At 36.5% G+C, this 17,858-nt stretch overlaps 1 long non-coding RNA gene across 1 annotated transcript in view; it reads left to right on the top strand.

Moving 5' to 3' along the window:
* Positions 1–666: 666 nt before the first annotated feature.
* LOC138142372 (uncharacterized) overlaps positions 667–17,858 on the top strand; it is an 88,116-nt gene continuing 70,924 nt past the window's right edge. The window contains exon 1 of the long non-coding RNA XR_011163416.1: positions 667–983. This is a non-coding gene — a long non-coding RNA (uncharacterized lncRNA). The remainder of the gene's footprint in view (positions 984–17,858) is intronic.

Below are 17,858 nucleotides of genomic sequence, written 5' to 3' on the forward strand. Positions count from 1 at the left end.
AAAGAAGAAGGAGACTTAAAGGCAGATTAAATGCCTGCAGGTTCTATTTACCTGGTTTGCTTTCTATATTCCAAAAAGTGTTTAGTCTCTGAAAGGTGAAGCTTCTCTTATTAGGAGAAAAAAGATGCACACAGTTAATACTTTGGGGAAGAACAAATTCTTCTTCTTATGGATAAAAAGCATCTGATCATTTTCCACTTGCCTGGTGGTATGGAAAGACTAAAACTTGACTAAAACAGTTGAGGCTTTAGCTTCTTACCTCCAAGTTAAAAAGAGAAGTTAAATCTAACTTCTTTTTGCCAAGGGGAAAATGAATCCTTTCTGTAAAGTGAATCCTCAATTGAGGATTCCAGACTAATCCATTAGTTGAAAGCAAATAATGTTTGTTTGCATTCCTAAGTATTTTATTTTATGCATTGAAGCATTATTATAAAGTGACTTGTAAAATTGTACAATTGGGAATATCATGAATAAATATGTTCTGAAAATTTATGAAATGAAGGCAGAGCCAAGAGTCAGTGTGAGTAAGAAGAGTGAGTAGCAGTCATTTTCAGGTGTATTTATGTGTGTGTGTGTGTAAGGAAAAATGCAATTACTATGCACATACACACCCACCCACACACACACATTTCATCTTGAAATAGGATTCCTCAATTGATCCAGGGGTAGGAGTAACATGCCCTTTTTTGGAATTTCTTCAGAAGCTTGCCTTAGGTTATACAAATACCACCTGTTTTGACATGTTAGGAATGCTGAAAATTTGTAGTTCAGCATTAGGCTTATTAGAGGGCTTGGGGAAAAAAATTCCAATTAGTTTTAATTGTCAGTCATCATGGATGCAGCAGAATAATGCCTAGAAGCAACCACAAGACCTAGAGAGCAACACAGAGGTGGAATAAAACACTCATAAAAGAATACTTACCAAGATGGTTCATGTTCAACAGAAGCAGTGATAATTGAGATGACTCTATAGCATCAAAACTGTAAGTTGCCCCTTTACATATGGATTCTAGCAATGAGAATTTCCTAAAAGTGTTTCCTTCTGTGAATGTGCCCTAGTCACATCTATTTTCTGCATTAATCTCCCTCTTGTTGATTCTCTAGAAATGTTCAATATTTTTGTTGATGCTATTTGTATTTGTGAGAGAACGAGTCCCATGTTTATGGAACAAATGTTCTATTGTAACTTTCTAAATGTGGTATTTTGTTAAATGCATTTTATCTTTAATTATCTTCTCTCTGCTTAGTAAAAGTAAATAGTTTTACTGCTTCTTTTTTAATTTTTAATTTTTATATTTATTTTTAGTTTACATCATTCATTTCCACAATATTTTGAGTTACAAATTTTCTCCCCATCTTTCCCCTACCTACCACCCCCAAAACAGTGATCCCACTCTATCTCCCCTCCTCCAATCTGCTCTTTCCTATATCCTTCCGCCATCACCCTCCAACTTTCCAGTAGGGCAAGATGGGTCTCTATACCCCAATGCCTGTATATCTTATTTCCCAGTTGCATGTAAAAAATAATAATATATTTTTAAAATATTTTATTTTAAAACTTTGAATTCCAAATTCTTTCCCTTCCTCCCTCATCACTCACTCTTACTGGGGAGATAAGCAATTCAATATACTTTGTACATGTATAGCTATGCAAAACATTTCCATAATGGATATATTGTGAAATGTTGATTATATTTTGCTTCATCCTATCCCACCCCTCCCACTTGTTTTATTCTTCTCGTTGACCCAATCCCTTTTCAAAAGTGTGTGCTTCCAACTTCGCTCCCCCCAACCTGCTGTCCCTTCCATCATCCCCTCTCTCATTCACTTCCCACAAACTCTTCTGTATGGTGAGATACCCTATTTAGTGTGTATGTCATTCCCTCCCTAAGCCAAATTCAATGAGAGTAAGGTTGACACATACCCTTTTGCCCTCCTGTTCTTCCCTTCCATAGTAACAGTTTCCCCTTATCTCTTCTATATGAAATAATTTATCCCATTCTGTCTCTCCCCATCTCCTATCATTATAGTCCTCTCTCACCTCTCAATTTCACATTTTAAGTATCATCCCTTCCTATTCAATTGGTCCTGTGCCATCTGTCTATGTTTACCTGTACACATGTATACACACACTCACATATGTATTCATATGCCCACATACCCTCCTATATAGACATATATATGTATGTAAGCATATACATACATATATACATATACATATACACACATTTATATTCCCTTCAACTATTCTCATGTTGAGGAAAGTTTCATAAGTTATAATTATCATATTTCCATGTAGGAATGTAAATAGTTAGACTTTGATAAGTTCCATATGATTTCTTTTCCCTGTTTACCTTCTCATTCTTCTCTTGCTTCTTGTATCTGAATGTCAAATTTTCTATTCAACTCTGTTTTTTTTCATCAAGAATGCTTGAAAGTCCTCTATTCCATTGAATTTTCCCCTGAAACATGATACTCAGTTTTGCTGGGTAGGTGATTCTTGGTTTTAATCCCAACTCCTTTGACCTCTGGAATATCATATTCCAAGCCCTTAAATCCCTCAATATAGAAGCTGCCAGATCCTGTGTTATCCTGATTGTGTTTCCACAATATTCAAATTGTTTCATCTTGGCTGCTTGTAATATTTTCTCCTTGATCTGGGAACTCTGGAACCTGGCTATAATATTCCTAGGAGCTTTCTTTTTGGGATGTTTTTCAAGAGGTGATTGGTGGATTCTTTCAACCTCTATTTTGTTCTCTGGTTCTAAAGCATCAGGGAAATTTTCCTTGAGAATTTCTTGATGCATGTTTTCTGGGTTCTGTTTTGATCATGGCTTTCAGGTAGTCTAATAATTTTTAAATTATCTCTCCTGGATCTATTTTCCAGGTCAGTGATTTTTCCAATGAGGTATTTCACATTGCCTTCTATTTTTTTTTCATTTGTTGGGATCTGTTTAATAGTGTCTTGATTTCTCATAAAGTCACTAGTTCCCATTTGCTCCAATCTAATTCTGAAGGAATGATTCAGTGAGCTTTTGAGATTCTTCTTCCATCTGGCAAATTTGTCTTTTTAAGGCATTCTTTTCCTCATTGGCTTTTTCAGCCTCTTTTGCCATTTGAGTTAGACTATTTTTAAGGTGTTATTTTCCTCAGTCAGGTTGTTGACTATCTTTTCATGATTTTCGTGCATCATTTTCATTTCTCTTCCCAATTTTTCTTCCAATTGTCTTATTATAATCCTTCTTGATCCTTCTCTGTGACCTTTAACCAGTTCATATTATTCTTGGAAGCTTTTAGTGCAGGAATTCTGACTTCATTGCCTTCCTCCTGTTCCATGATTTGATCCTTTTTGTCCCCAAAAAAGGAATCCAAAGTCAGATTTCTGTGCTTGCTTTGCTTCCTTTGCTTGCTCATGTTGCCACTCAATTACTTGACATTTGAGCTTTTTGTCACAGTAGAACTCTTCTACCAGAGAGGAGAGCTTTGTCCCAAATTGCTGAGGTTTTTTCACATGCCAGAGCTATTAGTTGGCTGCCCTCTCAGAAGCCTCTATTGGCTCTGGCACCTGGTCTTGCTCCCCAGGACCTCCACCACGGACAGAAATTCAGATCCAAGCCCGTTAAAGCAAGAGGGATTACCCCTCACACTGATTGCTGGTCCCCCTACAATCTGTAGGCCAGGAACGCTGAAGCAGCATGCAGTGGAGGCTGCATGGCCACCACACTTCAGCCACTTCTCCGTCCAGAGGCAGAGGCCAGACCGCACTTCCAGATACAAATTCCACACTGAACCCTCACTTTTTCTTTGTCATTTTTTGGGTTGACAGTTCTGGAAACCACCATAGCTGCTGGTGATCCACTCTCCCAAAATCTCTCCAGCTGTCAGCTGGTTGGGGGCCACCTTGAGGCTAAAACCTTGGGCTCATGGGGGGCTGGGCTCTGCTCCCAGTGTGCTGCAATGTCTGTCTGCCTGCTGGGCTCCCTTCAGTGGGAGATTTGTTTCTCTCTGTCACTTTTTTGGGTTCTGTAGCCCTAAAGTTTGTTTAGAGTCATTTTTATAAGGTATTTGAGGTGGTTATGTAGGGAGTATATGGAGTTTTGCTGCTTCTATGCTGCCATCTTGGCTCTGCCTCCCTTACTGCTTCTTTTTTTTTTTAAGAGCATTCAGACCTAGAGCATATCTTGAACCTACAATAGTGGTTTTTTTTTTATCCTTTTTCCCCCCGGAAGTCCCACATGCAAGATGGGCTACCTTCTTAGGTGCTACATTTAAAAACAATGAAATTCCATCTAATTACATATCATCCAAATAGGAAGGAAGAGGGAGAAGCATCTAAAGAGACCAACATGGTTAATCAGCTAAAGAGACCGGGAAGGCAGCAGTATTGGCTAGTACCAGTTGGGTCCCCAGTGCTACAGCTACTACTACCCTCCATCTCTCCTTCCCTCCCTCCCTCCCTCCCTTCCTTCCTTTTCCTTCCTTCCTTCCCTCCCTCCTTCCTTTTTTTTCTTCCTATTTCTCTCTCCCCTCCCTCCTTTCTTTCTTTCTTTCTTTCTTTCTTTGTTTCTTTGTTTCTTTCTTTTCTTTCTTTCTTTCTTTCTTTCTTTCTTTCTTTCTTTCTCTCTCTCTCTCTCTCTCTCTCTCTCTCTCTCTCTCTCTCTCTCTCTCCCTCCCTCCCTCCCTTCTTCCTTCCTTCCTTCCTTCCTTCCTTCCTTCCTTCCTTCCTTCCTTCCTTTCTTTCTTTCTTTCTTTCTTTCTTTCTTTCTTTCTTTCTTTCTTTCTTTCTTTCTTTCTTTCTTTCTTTCTTTCTTTCTTCCTTTCTTCCTTCCTTTCTTCCTTGCAAGCAAGTCCATTTTCACCTCATTTCTTACTTAGCCTTAAATAACTCAATGGGTGTTGCCTCAGACAAACTGAGACCTGGGAAAGACTTTAGCTTAAAAAGGCCAAGGTCTTTTACTGAGTCTGTAGTCAACTCCAGTCTTCCTGATCTATATCTTGACAGTGAACTCATATGACTGGTGAGGAGAGAGTGAGACTGATGACTTTGCAGAAAGCTCTGCGTCACTTAAATCCAATTCATTTGCAAATCAAGACATCATCTTCCTGATATCATTGGTCCTCTTCAAAAATGAAGGACAAACAACAAACAACAATACTATTAAACCTAGCTTGGCCCTGCCTTTTCATTCTAGTTGCTGTCTTGGAAAACTCTTGAACCATTCTGTTGCTTCTCCGTTTAGGTTTGCTCCTTTTATCTGAACCTTGTCTTAATTCATAATGTGGATTGGCCCTCTTGTGTAGAGCAGAGCTTCTTAGCTTGGGGTTGATGAACTGTATTTTAAACATATACTTTGTAACCACATTTTAATACAAATGGTTTCTTTCACAATCATGCATTTTATCTTAAGCATTTTTGTAATATTTCATGCAATTATTGCAATTTTATGCAAAAATTCAGAAGCATATTCCTGAAATGGAAGCCACATTCTTTGCCTGACTGTCAAAATGGTCTATACACAAAAGATGGTTAAGAACCCTTGGTGTAGAAGGTTGGGACTGAATAGATGAAAATAGAATACTGGCAGAGCCTAGAAAGAATAGTGTCTGGAAAGATGAAGCCTAAAGCAAGCCTTGGTTTATAAAACACACTAATCTGAGTTGCAGATAAGTTTCTTTTGTAATATGTAGTATAAGGCAAAGAGGAAGGAAAAGGCTAGGCCTACTATTTAAGCCAGATAATATGTTCTATTTGTTTGTCTGTTTGTTTTCACATAGGCTAAACTTCATTGGCCACTGACAGGGTCAACTGCACTGCTGATACGCAAGGAAAGTTTGGTGAACTCTTTTTCTGCCTGGACAGATTTATCACTTCTCAAACTATCTAGTTTACTAGGTGTCTGCTATACACTAGACACAAGCATTAAGGGAGACCAGAAACCCAGGATATGCACAAAGTTCATAAGTATATCCTAACTATTTTAAATAGTTCAATTCTATGGACCAGATAAATTATTTGACAGGATTCTAATAGAGCTTTGTATGAGTTTGGGAAATTATTGCCAGTAATCTTTGAGGAATCATGGAGAGTAAGAAAAGCTTCTCAAAAGATTTGGAATGGGCAATGATTCAGTTTGGAGGAGAGGGACCAATTAGATCATAGAATCACAGATTTAGAGCTTAAAGGGAGGAGAAAGTATAAGACAGGACTTTTTAAACATTGAACATTCGTGAGCCTAATGTTGATCACTAGAAAAATTCTAAAATATATTATTTAATAGATACATTGTAAACACTTTAAAAAAAGGATCATTATGCTATTCTGGTAAATGTTTAACAATCAGCTCTCTGAAAAAAAGTCTATCCATGGCAGATTTTTATAAGTTTAATCTGTTACCAACATTTTCTCTATCACTTTCTTAAGCCTAAGCAATCCACAAAACAATAAATTAAGTTCTCATTTGTAATTATCTGACATTTTCAAGGTGGGAACTTGCCCTGATACAATCTAGCACAAGTTCACATTAAATTCATTTCCAGTTTTGAACTTGTTACTGGACTATTTGTGTTGGAAGCAGATACTTTGGTTTTATCAAAACTAGATGATAATACAGTTAGGTGGAATTGTAGGGACTGATATTCAAAAATAATTGATTAATGGATTCATGCCAGCTTAGATTAAGGTCCCTTGTTATGTATCTTATGCTTCTCTGTCCTTGACTTTTTGGGGTTCAACATTATAAGCAGTACTTTGAAAGAAAATTCAGAAGACATACTTATTGTCAGAATCAGCCCATAGTAGGGATGGATTGTGCTAAATAGGAAAGAAGGGAGAGGAGTGAGTAAGCAAATTCACAACTCACCCTAGTACAAATAAATGCTGCTGCCAGGCAAGCAACAATTCAATCAAATTGTCAGACCTGGTAAATATGACTCCTTGGATCTCGTCTGTTATTCTTACCCCAATTTGGTTTGTTTCCTGAAACTTGATTTCTGCCTCTATCTTCAGTGGATTTGATGTTTGCTTTCTCCTAGGGCAGGAAATTGCTCCTTTGATTTCCTTCAGGACTTTTCTCATATATCCTTATCACCTGCATTAGCAGTTTAGAATCTGAGCTGCCGTAGCCTTGCTTATCTGTCTGCTTCTTCTGCCCCTAACCTCTCCTGGCCTCTGGGGGAACAACGACTTTGCACCTGGTTTGCTTATGCCTGGATCCAGTGTCATAGAGACTGTTCATAAACCTGAATTACCACAATGTGGGACAGGACACTAAAACTAACATGTAGAATGCCAGCAACCGCTTCCAAAGATCTCAAACAATGTGGAATTTAATGATGATAAATGTAAAATCTTATATTTGAATTAAAAAAAATCAATATCACATGTATAGAATGGGTGAGATCCAATTGAACACCAGTTTGTGGGGGGGGGGGGAAGCTGTAGAGTTTTATTTGCTTACAAATTCAATTTGACCTAGTCATGCTTTGTAGCTACTCTAAAATACACCCACTCCATCTCCTAAAAGCTTAGTTGCATTGATGTAGGGAATTTTTATTCTTAGAATTGCCTTGGGAACTGAGAGCTTAAGTGACATATGTTAAAACTGGTACTTGAACCAAGTTTTTTCTGACTTCAGAAGCAACTTTATCTACTATGCCAGTGATTGTTGATAAAATCTTAGTCTACCTTAAAAGAAAAGGAGTGGGCAGAAAAAAAAGGGGGGAAGGAGTCTGTATGTTATGCTTGTCAGATCACATTTGGAGTATTGTATTTAATTCTGGACAACACTTTCTGAGAGAGACACCACACAGTGGAGGGTATCTAGGGAAAAGTGATCAGGATGGTAGAGGATCTGACAGTTACATTATTGGGAATATCTAAAGGAGATGGTGCAAGTTTGCCTGAAGAAGAGAAAGCTCTGGGAAAGTGGGGATGAGGAGGAGGGCTACAAGATAACAGTAGTCTTCAAATATTTAAATATTTGGAGAGCTATTATAGGAATAGAAATTAGACATTCTGTTTAGTTTTAGGTAGCTAAACCTATAGCAGAATGGAATTTATTGGTAGCACAAGATTCATGCAATAAGAGGAAGAAATTTCAACTTAGGAGAGCTGACTCCAAATGGAAATGAATTTCTCTACCCTCCCTGCAAGAAGTTAGATGACCGTTCACTAGGCTAGTTTAGAAAAAAAAGATGGCATATAGTATCAAACTATTCTAGTAGACCTCTCGGGTCTCTCATATCTTTAATACTTCAGAATTCTAAAATTAAAGAACACATGTCTATTGTTGTCCAGTTTTATCCCTCCAAGATGTGGGAAACATCTTTGTGTTTTCTTACCTTCTAAAGAAAAAAAAAAAGGACTTCTAAAGTGTCAAAAATTAAATATTACTTTCTGACTTCTCTCTCTGTGTGTCTCATTCCTATTCTCACTCACAGTGGGTACTCCATAATTGCATACATAAATCTCTGGAGGATATGTAGCTATTATTAGAACAGGAGGTTGAGTTTAATTACAAAGTAAATAGCCATTCCACAGTTATCTTAGAGCTGAGAATATATTATTATTGGTACACTTCTTTATTCCCCCCCCCCCCGATACTTTCTATTACAGTGGCAGGCCAAGTTGGTAACTGATTAGTAACCATGGTTTCAATGGAGGTAATGTAGCCTGTAATTACTATGTACAGCTATCATTACAAAATTCTGAATTGTGTTTTGAGGTAATCCAATAAATAGCATAGGTTATCTTTGCAAGGTACTTACCAGATACAATTTTAAAGATTACATCTTTATGTGCTTAACTTTAATAACTGGTGCTAGAGCCAAGTATGCCTAAGGTGTCTGGAGCCATGTAAGTTGTTTGAATGGGGTTTAGTCCTAGGGGAACATGATCTACAATTAGAGGGTCTAGGTTCCCTTTTTTCATACTTTTAAGCTCATTAAATGGTGACCCCAGCCCCTGGGGAAAAATTAACTCATAGTTTAGATTTTGACTCTTGTCTTTGTCTCTCCAAAAGGACAATAAAAAGACACTTGATGTATCAGGAGTAGGACTGGTATTTACTACATATAAAAACAATGCTGAAATACACAAAACATTCACAGGAGTACATTTAAAAAAAGACTTAAAACAAGTTTCAGAAACTTAACTTACAACTTCTATTAGACTCTTTCAGGAGGTTAATGTTTAAACTCCATCAGAACATAAAGCAGATTTGGGGATTTCTGAAGAGGAAGCATTACATTTGACTTTGACTTTCTATCACCCAGGGCCCATGAGCCATGTTTGGGGCCCAGTCTCTTGTTTGTGGTCATTTTCTCCAAGGGCATTGAAAGAGTTGCTAGGTACTTTCCCTCATGCCACTGGTCAGCTCCAATAAAGAGAACCCAAGGCTTCTGGACTTCTTAGACTCATAAGGTTGCTTCTCAAAGTAGCCTGCTCTGGATGGATATTTATTTACCTAATATCAGGAGTGAACAAATACCCAAAAGACAAGACAAAACCCAAGTTGTGGTTTGCCTTTATAGGTGGTAGTGTGCTATAGTGAAGGTAATACTGAGTTTGGGGTCAGACCATCTGGGTTTCAACTTCAGCTTTGCCACTTAATGTTTTTCATGACTGGACAAATTATTTAACTTTTCTAGACACCATTTTCTTTAGAGGGGATTGGACTATATGACCTCCAAGTTTCCTTTAAGTTAGCAGTTTCTGTCATGTATTTATCATTACATGGTGTCCAGCATAGAGGATAAGGAAAGCTGTCAGTGTATTCATCCTTCATGGAAAGCAATTGCAGATAATGTTCTTATGATCCACAAAAATAAGAGGGGAAAGCACTGATGGAGGCCCAGGACAATGACTCTGGGAATGTCTAAGGTTACATTATGTGCTGCTAAATGGTTAATTGCCCTCATATACATACATATATATGTACATGCATACATACATACACACATGCATGAATGCACGCATATATGAGATACTCAAGTGTAATCTGCATTATTCATATTTTCCCATAATTTTCTTAAGTCTAGACAACCAACAAAATAATAACTCAAGACTCAATTTGTAGGGTTTGACAGTTTCTAAGATTTAAATATTCACACTGAAAATTTAATTATTGGCTCTCATGAGTTAGTTTGACCTGATTTCAGCATACTCTCCTTTTAAAATATGGACTGAGTCAGTAACTTTTCCTGCTTGGGGGCCAATAAGGGAACTTCCTTGTTACTTCAAAACTTCCAAAGCCCTCAGTGTTAAGTTGGGAACACATGGACAGCTGAGAACATGCAAGTCTGTTTTTCGCATGCCCTTTTTTAACTTGTTTTTGCCTCAATTTTGAACACTCTACTTGGCTGTTTTAGGTAGAGACATTACTGAACAAAACCGAATCCTTTGTTCTAATTGCTCCTTCTATCACAGGAGAAATCACAATGATAAAAACTCCTAGATCTGACTGGATAAATGAGGAGGCCAGCCAAGAATTATATTTGCTTTTCAGCATAGTTGCTGGGGAATCTTATCTTTCTGGGTTTTCATATCTTATACTTTAAGTCATGTATAATATGGAAAGAGAACTGTTTTTTTTTTTTTGGCCAATTCTACTGTCTCCTCCCTCGCTACAGATTTCACAGCAAGTTTTCTCAATTTGTCACCTACAGTTAACTAATTAAGGAGTTGTCACTTTTCTGGCCTTCCATCAGTATAGCACACTACAGGAAATAAATGTGGGTAGAAGTGTAATCCTTCATTATACATTCAGAGAAACTGCCAAATGTTTCTAGTGTTATTGTTGTTATCATTTGGAAAGAAATCATTTCAATTTATTTTAATTGGAGGCAACCAACCATGTTTCCATGTTAATCTTTTTCATGCCGTTGGTAATCTATGCTCTTAATCCAGTCCTCATGATCCCTTACTTCCACAACACTCAGTATGTCAGCAAAGGGTTTATCTAAAGTTTAGAATTGACATCAGGAAGCTTAAGGGATGGATTACTAACAAAATGATTCTTAACCTTTCTATGTGCCATGTGACATTCAAATATTACTTTCTATAGTCTTTAGATCTTTTGGTGTGTGAGTATTTGTGTGTGAATATTTGCCATACATTATAGACAGTAATCTTATGCTTGAGGTCTATCAACTGACCCCACAATTCTCTGGAGACTTTTCTCTGATTTTCTTAACATTTTGTGGATATTAGTATAGCACTCAGGCATTCTTTCTGTTTTCTCTCATTATTGTTGCAAACCTTACCCACTTACCCACATGACCAATATGCTCCTTATCACGTAAAATTAATCAACCAACTATTCCACAAATATTCATTTGACTTGGTGGATAAAGCATAAAGCTTGCAATCAGGAAGATCTGAGTTCAAAATTCTATTTCAGATACTTTCTAACTTTTGACCTGAGCCTAGTTTCATCACCTTTAAAATGAATTACTGGACTCCATGTTTTAAGGTCTAAATCTAAGATACTGTGATTACAAGATACTACTTAGTGTCCCTTATGTTATTCTGGCTGCTTCATGGAATATGAATAGGAAGGAATAAGCCATGGTCCTTGCCATCAATAAGCTTACAGTCTAGCTCAGGAGATAGGAAAATCCAATATAAAAATGATAACTCAGAATACAAAGCAGTAAAGAATAAGTCCCAACAAGAAGAGCTCTATTAGTTTAGAGGATGGCAAGTTCACTACACCCTGATTTGGCCAGGAAAGGCTTCTTGGAAGAGGTAAGACTTAAAATAGACCCTTGAAGGATTCAACATAGTGACAGAGAGGAAGTGGCCAATCATCAAAGGTATGGATATTTGAGTAGCGTTTTTTCATTCCCCTCCCCCCAATTTGTTCTTTTGGAAATTTATTGTTTTTGTATATGAATGCCATGTTACTTCAATATACTAAGGCAATTTGGAATTCAGATCTTATGACCCTAGGCCATGTCTTTCCTACTTCCTTATGGGTATATTATGAATGGATACCCAGGGAGTTATGGTACAATACTATTGATTTTAAATTCCTTCTTTGTTCCTGTTTGTGTTTTGTTCCTTTTGACTTTCTGTAGTTGAATGCTGCTATGATTTATTATTTTTTAGTGGAGCTTTAACCAAGTTAATTTTGCTGTAATAAGCATATTGTCAAAGCCTACTTTCCCCCTTCCCATGCACCAATGTCAGACACAATAGTGGCTATAGAAAGATTCAGGGAGAGCTTTTTCTAACTTATTGGGCCAGTCATGAGCCAATATGCCCAATGACATTAATACCAGAATTGAATTATAAGAAAATGACAAATGTTATACTTCTACAGGTTAATATATAGGAGTGTAGCAAAGCTGCAATGCAGAAAAAGTTTACCACTCATAAAGCTCCTTTGGTTGACATTCAAGGCCCTTGACAGTCTAGTTTCCTATTCAACAAATATGTATTAAGTGACAACTGTGTGCAATATATTGTGCTAGGAAAAAAGATGAGGCTGAGAAAAGACAAAAATATAGTAAAACTATAGGCATGTTCAAGGGATTGCATACAGTCTAAGTGATGGGAACAAATATATGAAGATGAGTGTGACAGCATTAGAATGTCATTTGTTCTTTTTCACCATATTTCCAAGCATCTCTATAGATACCTTCATCCTGCCATTTTCCCCCTCAATTTTAGAAGATTGTTATTTCTTCTTGCCAAAGTTACCCTAATTCAGACTTCCCTTTCTGATCTTCTCTTTCCCTCATCTCTTACCAGTTCTGTCTTCTACATTAGGACTATATTTCTGCATTTTATTAGCTAGCTTGAGGAGTGAGAAGGAAAGAACTGCCATAGTTCAAGCTGATAAACTAATTCAGACAAAAGTGTTTATATCTGATGGCAATGAGACATGTTATAATTGTTTTTGGTAATTTGGTATAGCATTGGATGATATTTGGTACAGTACTAAGTTAATTTGGGTAGAATTATAGTTATTCTTATATTGGCTTGTCTTATTCACATGACCAATTAATATTTCTCTAATTGTTTAGATTTGACTTATTTCTGTGAACAGTGTTTTGAAACTGTGTTTATATAGTTCCTGGGTTTGTTTTATCAAAAAACTCCCAAGTATTTTATATTGTCTGCAGATATTTTAAGTGAAATTCCTCTTTCTACATCTTGCTGCTGAACATTTTTGGTAATATATAGAAGATTATTTATGTGGGTTTATTTATATCCAGCAAGTTTGCTGAAGTTGTTAATTATTTCAACTAGGTTTTTTGGTTGATTCTCTAGGATTCTCTAAGTATACCATTATATCAACTGAAAATAGTGAAAGTTTGGTTTCCTCATTACCTTTTCTAATCCATTCAATTTCTTTTTCTCATCTTATTTCAATTGTTAGTATTTCTAGTACAATATTGAATAATAGTGGTGATAATGGACATCCTTACTTCCTCCCTAATCTTACTGGAAAGACTTTTAGCTTATTACCATTACAGTTAATGCTTACTGATGGTTTTAGAAAGATACTACTTACCATTTTAAGCTCTAATTATTCCTGTATTATATAGTATTTTTAATAAGAATGAGTTTTATATTTTGTTGAAAGCTTTTTCTCCATCTATTGAGAATATTATGATATTTGTTCAATTTGTTATCTATATAATTAATTATGCATATAGTTTTCCTAAAATTGAACCAACTCTGTATTACTGGCATAAATCTGACCTAGTCATAGTATATGATCCTTGGGATATGCTATTATTATCTCCTTGCTAGTATTTTATTAAAACTTTTGCATCAATATTCATTAGGAAACTGTTCTGCAGTTTTCTTTCTCTGTTTTTGTTTTTCCTAGTTTAGATATAAGCACCATATTTATGTAATAAAAGAAATTTGATAGGACTTCTTTAACTATTTTCCCAAATAATTTCTATACTATTGGAATTAACCAATCTTTGAATGTTTAGTAGAATTCTCTTGTAAATCCATCTGGCTCTAGAGATGTTTTCTTAAGGATCTCATTTACAACTTATTCAGCTTATTTTTTCTAAGATTGGATTGCTCATGTATTTTATTTCCTCTACTATTAAAGTAGGCGATTTATATTTTCTTAAATAATTCATACATTTCAATAAGATTGTCAGATTTATTTGTATGTAATTGGTCAAAATAGTTCCAATAATTTCTCTAATTTCCTTTTCATTGGTGGTGAATTAACCCATCTTATCTTTTATAGTGCTAATTTGGTTTTCATTTAAAAAAAATAAGATTAACCAATGGTTTACCTATTTTTAAAACATAAAACTAGCTCCTAGTTTTAATTCAATGGTTCTCCTACTTTCATTTTTATTAATCTCTCCTTTGATTTTCAGAATTTCTAATTTTGTATTTAATTAGGGATACTTAATGTATCCCTAATTTCTTTTTAATTTTTTTAAATGCATGCCCAATTCAACAATCTGTTCTTTCACTAATTGATTGATGTAAACATTTAGAGATAAATTTTTCTGCTAATTACTTATTTGGCTGTTTCCCACAAATTTTGATATGTTGTCTCATTGTCATTCTTTTTAATGAAATTATTTTTCTATGATTTTTTCTTTAACTCACTCATTGGTTAAATAATAAATTTTTAATCTCTGTTTCCATGGCCCTTTATTGAATTTACTTTTTATTGACTTATGGTCTACAAAAGTTGCATTTAATTTGTCTGTTTTTCTTCATTTGTCAAGTTTTTATGCCTTAATACACCCTTAATTATTGTGAAAGTGTCACATACAGATCAGGAAAAGGGATACTATTCTCAATCAGTTTTCTTCAGAGATATTTTACATCAATTTTTTTCTAGAATTTAATTTTAATTTTTTTCTAATTTATTTTATGGTTAGATTTACCTAGTTCTGAGGGGAGAAAGTTGAAGTTCCTCACTAGTATAGTTTTACTGTCTATTTTCACCTTTAACTCATTTACCTTTTAAAAAAAAATGAATTTGGATTCTATTCCATTTGGTGCATATATGTTTACTGTTGATATTACTTTATCGTCTATTGTGCTTTTTAGCCAAATGTAGCTTCCCTACTTATATCTTTTAATTGAGTCTATTTAGTTTTTGCTTTGTCTGAAGTCATGATTGCTACTTCTGACTTCTTTTCTTTTTTTTTTTACCTTAGCTGAAGCACAATAGATTCTGCTCCAGTCTCCTATTTAACTCTTTGTCTTTTCGTTTCAAACATATTTTTTGTAAATTATATCACATTGGATTCCCGTTTCTAATCTATTGTGCTCTCTGTTTTATGAGTGAGGTTCATTCTGTTCACATTTACAGTTATGACCACTAATTATATATTTCCTGCCATCCTATTTCCCCTGTTTATCCCCTCTCTTTTCTCTCCATCCCTCTTCAAGAGAGTGTTTTACTTTTGACCACTGCCCTCATTATCTGTCTTTGCTTCTTTCAGTTCCCCCACCACTTTCTTTATTCATCTTCCCCATCTACTTGCTTTTTTAACATAGCTTTCAATACCCAACTGAATGGGTATGTTATTCTTTCTTTGAATCAATTCTGTTGAGAGTGAGGTTACTTGCCATCTCTCCATTTCCCTGTCCACTGTGAAAACTCTTCTTCATGAAACTCTTTTATGTGAGATAAATTTCCTTATTCTTTCTCTCCCTTCCCATTCTCCCAATATATCTTCTTTCTTACCGTTTTATTTTTTTTTTGAGGTCCTTTCACCACAATCAAGTCACAACCATTCCCTCTGTCTACATATACTCCTTCAAGATGTCCTAGTGATGATAAAGTTCTCAGGAGTTAAAATGATCATCTTTGTAGCAGCAAGCACCTCAGCGTCCCCAAGGTTGCTGCCACCACAGGTTCTTAGATCTGCTTTGATAAAGGAAATCAACTCAAAATAGGTTAACAAGCTTACTTTAATCAGTCAAACATATGTATCGTTCTCCTAGCTCAGGGGAAAAAGGTCAGCACCCCGAACTTCAGAGTATACAGACAGAATTATCAAGACAGAAACAAATCAAGTAGACAGCCTTCCAAACTGTCCAACCACCACATCCATACCAAATCAACATCTGGGTTTTTCAAAGGGGAGGGGGGGTCTCAACAACCAATGGCTTCCCAGAGTCTCATATGATCAAATCACAGAACACTTCTCAAAGTGAGGCCCCCCAAAAAGCTACACATCAGGGCTTATATAGCCTTCTCCTGGCTCAGAGAATGTAACAACCTTATTGACTCACTGGCCAATCAAGAAGTATCTACTGAAAAACAGGCCTCCCACCCCAGGCTCCAAGTGCACTTTAGCCTAGGGGCAGGGAAGATCTTAAAAATTTACATTCCCATTACAATCTTCTGTATCAGCAATGCCATATTCACAATGCCTATAGAGATTACAAATATGCTGATATAATTATCCATCACAAAATACGTCAGGTTTGCCATATGGGGAAATAAACTAGAAAATTTATTAAGATACCAAAAGACTGAGTCCCCAAACCAGAAAGTGAAAGCCATCAGAGTAGTTATGACATTGGCACAGGTAGATAAAGTAGAAAGCACCCACATTTTCAAGCCTTTAAAACAGAACAGGCTACCTCAGGCAAAGGTCCTCCTCTCCCCACTCACAGCAACCACCCAGCGTCCTGGAAGAGCGCTCCCAGCAGCTCTGGCCCCTGGCAGTCCTCAGCAGGAGTCCAAACTCAAAAAAAAAAAAAAAGGCAACTGCCACCAACTGCCAACCGCAGGACCGTTAGCTCGGCTTTTCACTTTCTCTTGCTCTGATATGTCAGCACGTCCATGGGGCATGGGAGATCTTTAAATCCCATAACCCTTAAATCTTCCAAAATATAGGAATGTAAACAGTTTAATCCTTTTAAGTCTTTTATGACTACTTTTTCCCTTTTCATGCTATTCTTGAGCCTTTTGTTGAAAAGTCAAAATTTCTATTCCTCTTTGTTTTTTTAATCAGGTATTCTTGAAGTGTTCTATTTAATTCAATATCCATTATTTTTTCCTTTGAGGGAGTATATGTAATGACAATCAAAGAAGTACTTAATGCCTCATTTCAGCTACTTAGTTATTTAGCACCTTGTTTCAGTTCAATTTTCTTTTGAGCCTTGCCCATGCTTATATCAAGTCTTTGTTAAGAAACAGAACTTGTGAACCCCACAGTGGGAGGAACTTGCTGATGCAACAGGAAGGGGTGGAACAGGGAGTTGCTAATGATCATATATATAAGGAGAAGACCAAGCTGGGAAAGAGCAGAAGTGAGAAGAGAACACTTGAGGCAGAGTTGAGAAGGAGAAAACTTGTGGTATCCCAGCACTGTTTGTCTCTTCTGTCTGTGTTGATTTGTGTTTGTAATATTTTGTACAGAAGCTCTGAGACCTTACTGGAAAACCTGAAAGAGGATTTTCTTGTTGTCTCTTCATGTTTTTTTAAAGCAATCGGGGTTAAGTAACTTGCTCAAGGTTACACAGCCAGGTGTTTCTGGGTGGGTGCTAAGTGTCGGAGCCCAGATTCGATCCCCAGGTCATCCCAACACTGGAGCCGGTACTCTTACTCACTCTGCTACCTGGCCGCCCCTCTTGTCGTCTCTTTAAAGAAGTCCTGGAGGATAGTTTTGAGGTCCTGGGACCATACTGATGATGTGTGTTGAGTTCTCAGACCTTGTTGGTTGGTCTGTATTGATTTCACAGGCAGATAGTGAATTGATGATAGTGCCAGCAATGTGAATGAATGTTGTTTTGGCTCTGTTAAGCTTTGTATTCCCAGAAACAGAAACTGTGAAGGACTTGAGGTGGACTGGACTCTGTGAGTTTCAATGGGGATCTGGATGAGGATCTGGACAAGGAGCTG

Source organism: Petaurus breviceps, unplaced genomic scaffold (genome assembly GCF_028583685.1).
Source record: "Petaurus breviceps papuanus isolate PSGF00001 unplaced genomic scaffold, PetGlider_PUasm1.0 90574, whole genome shotgun sequence".
Classification (NCBI taxonomy): Eukaryota; Metazoa; Chordata; class Mammalia; order Diprotodontia; family Petauridae; genus Petaurus; species Petaurus breviceps.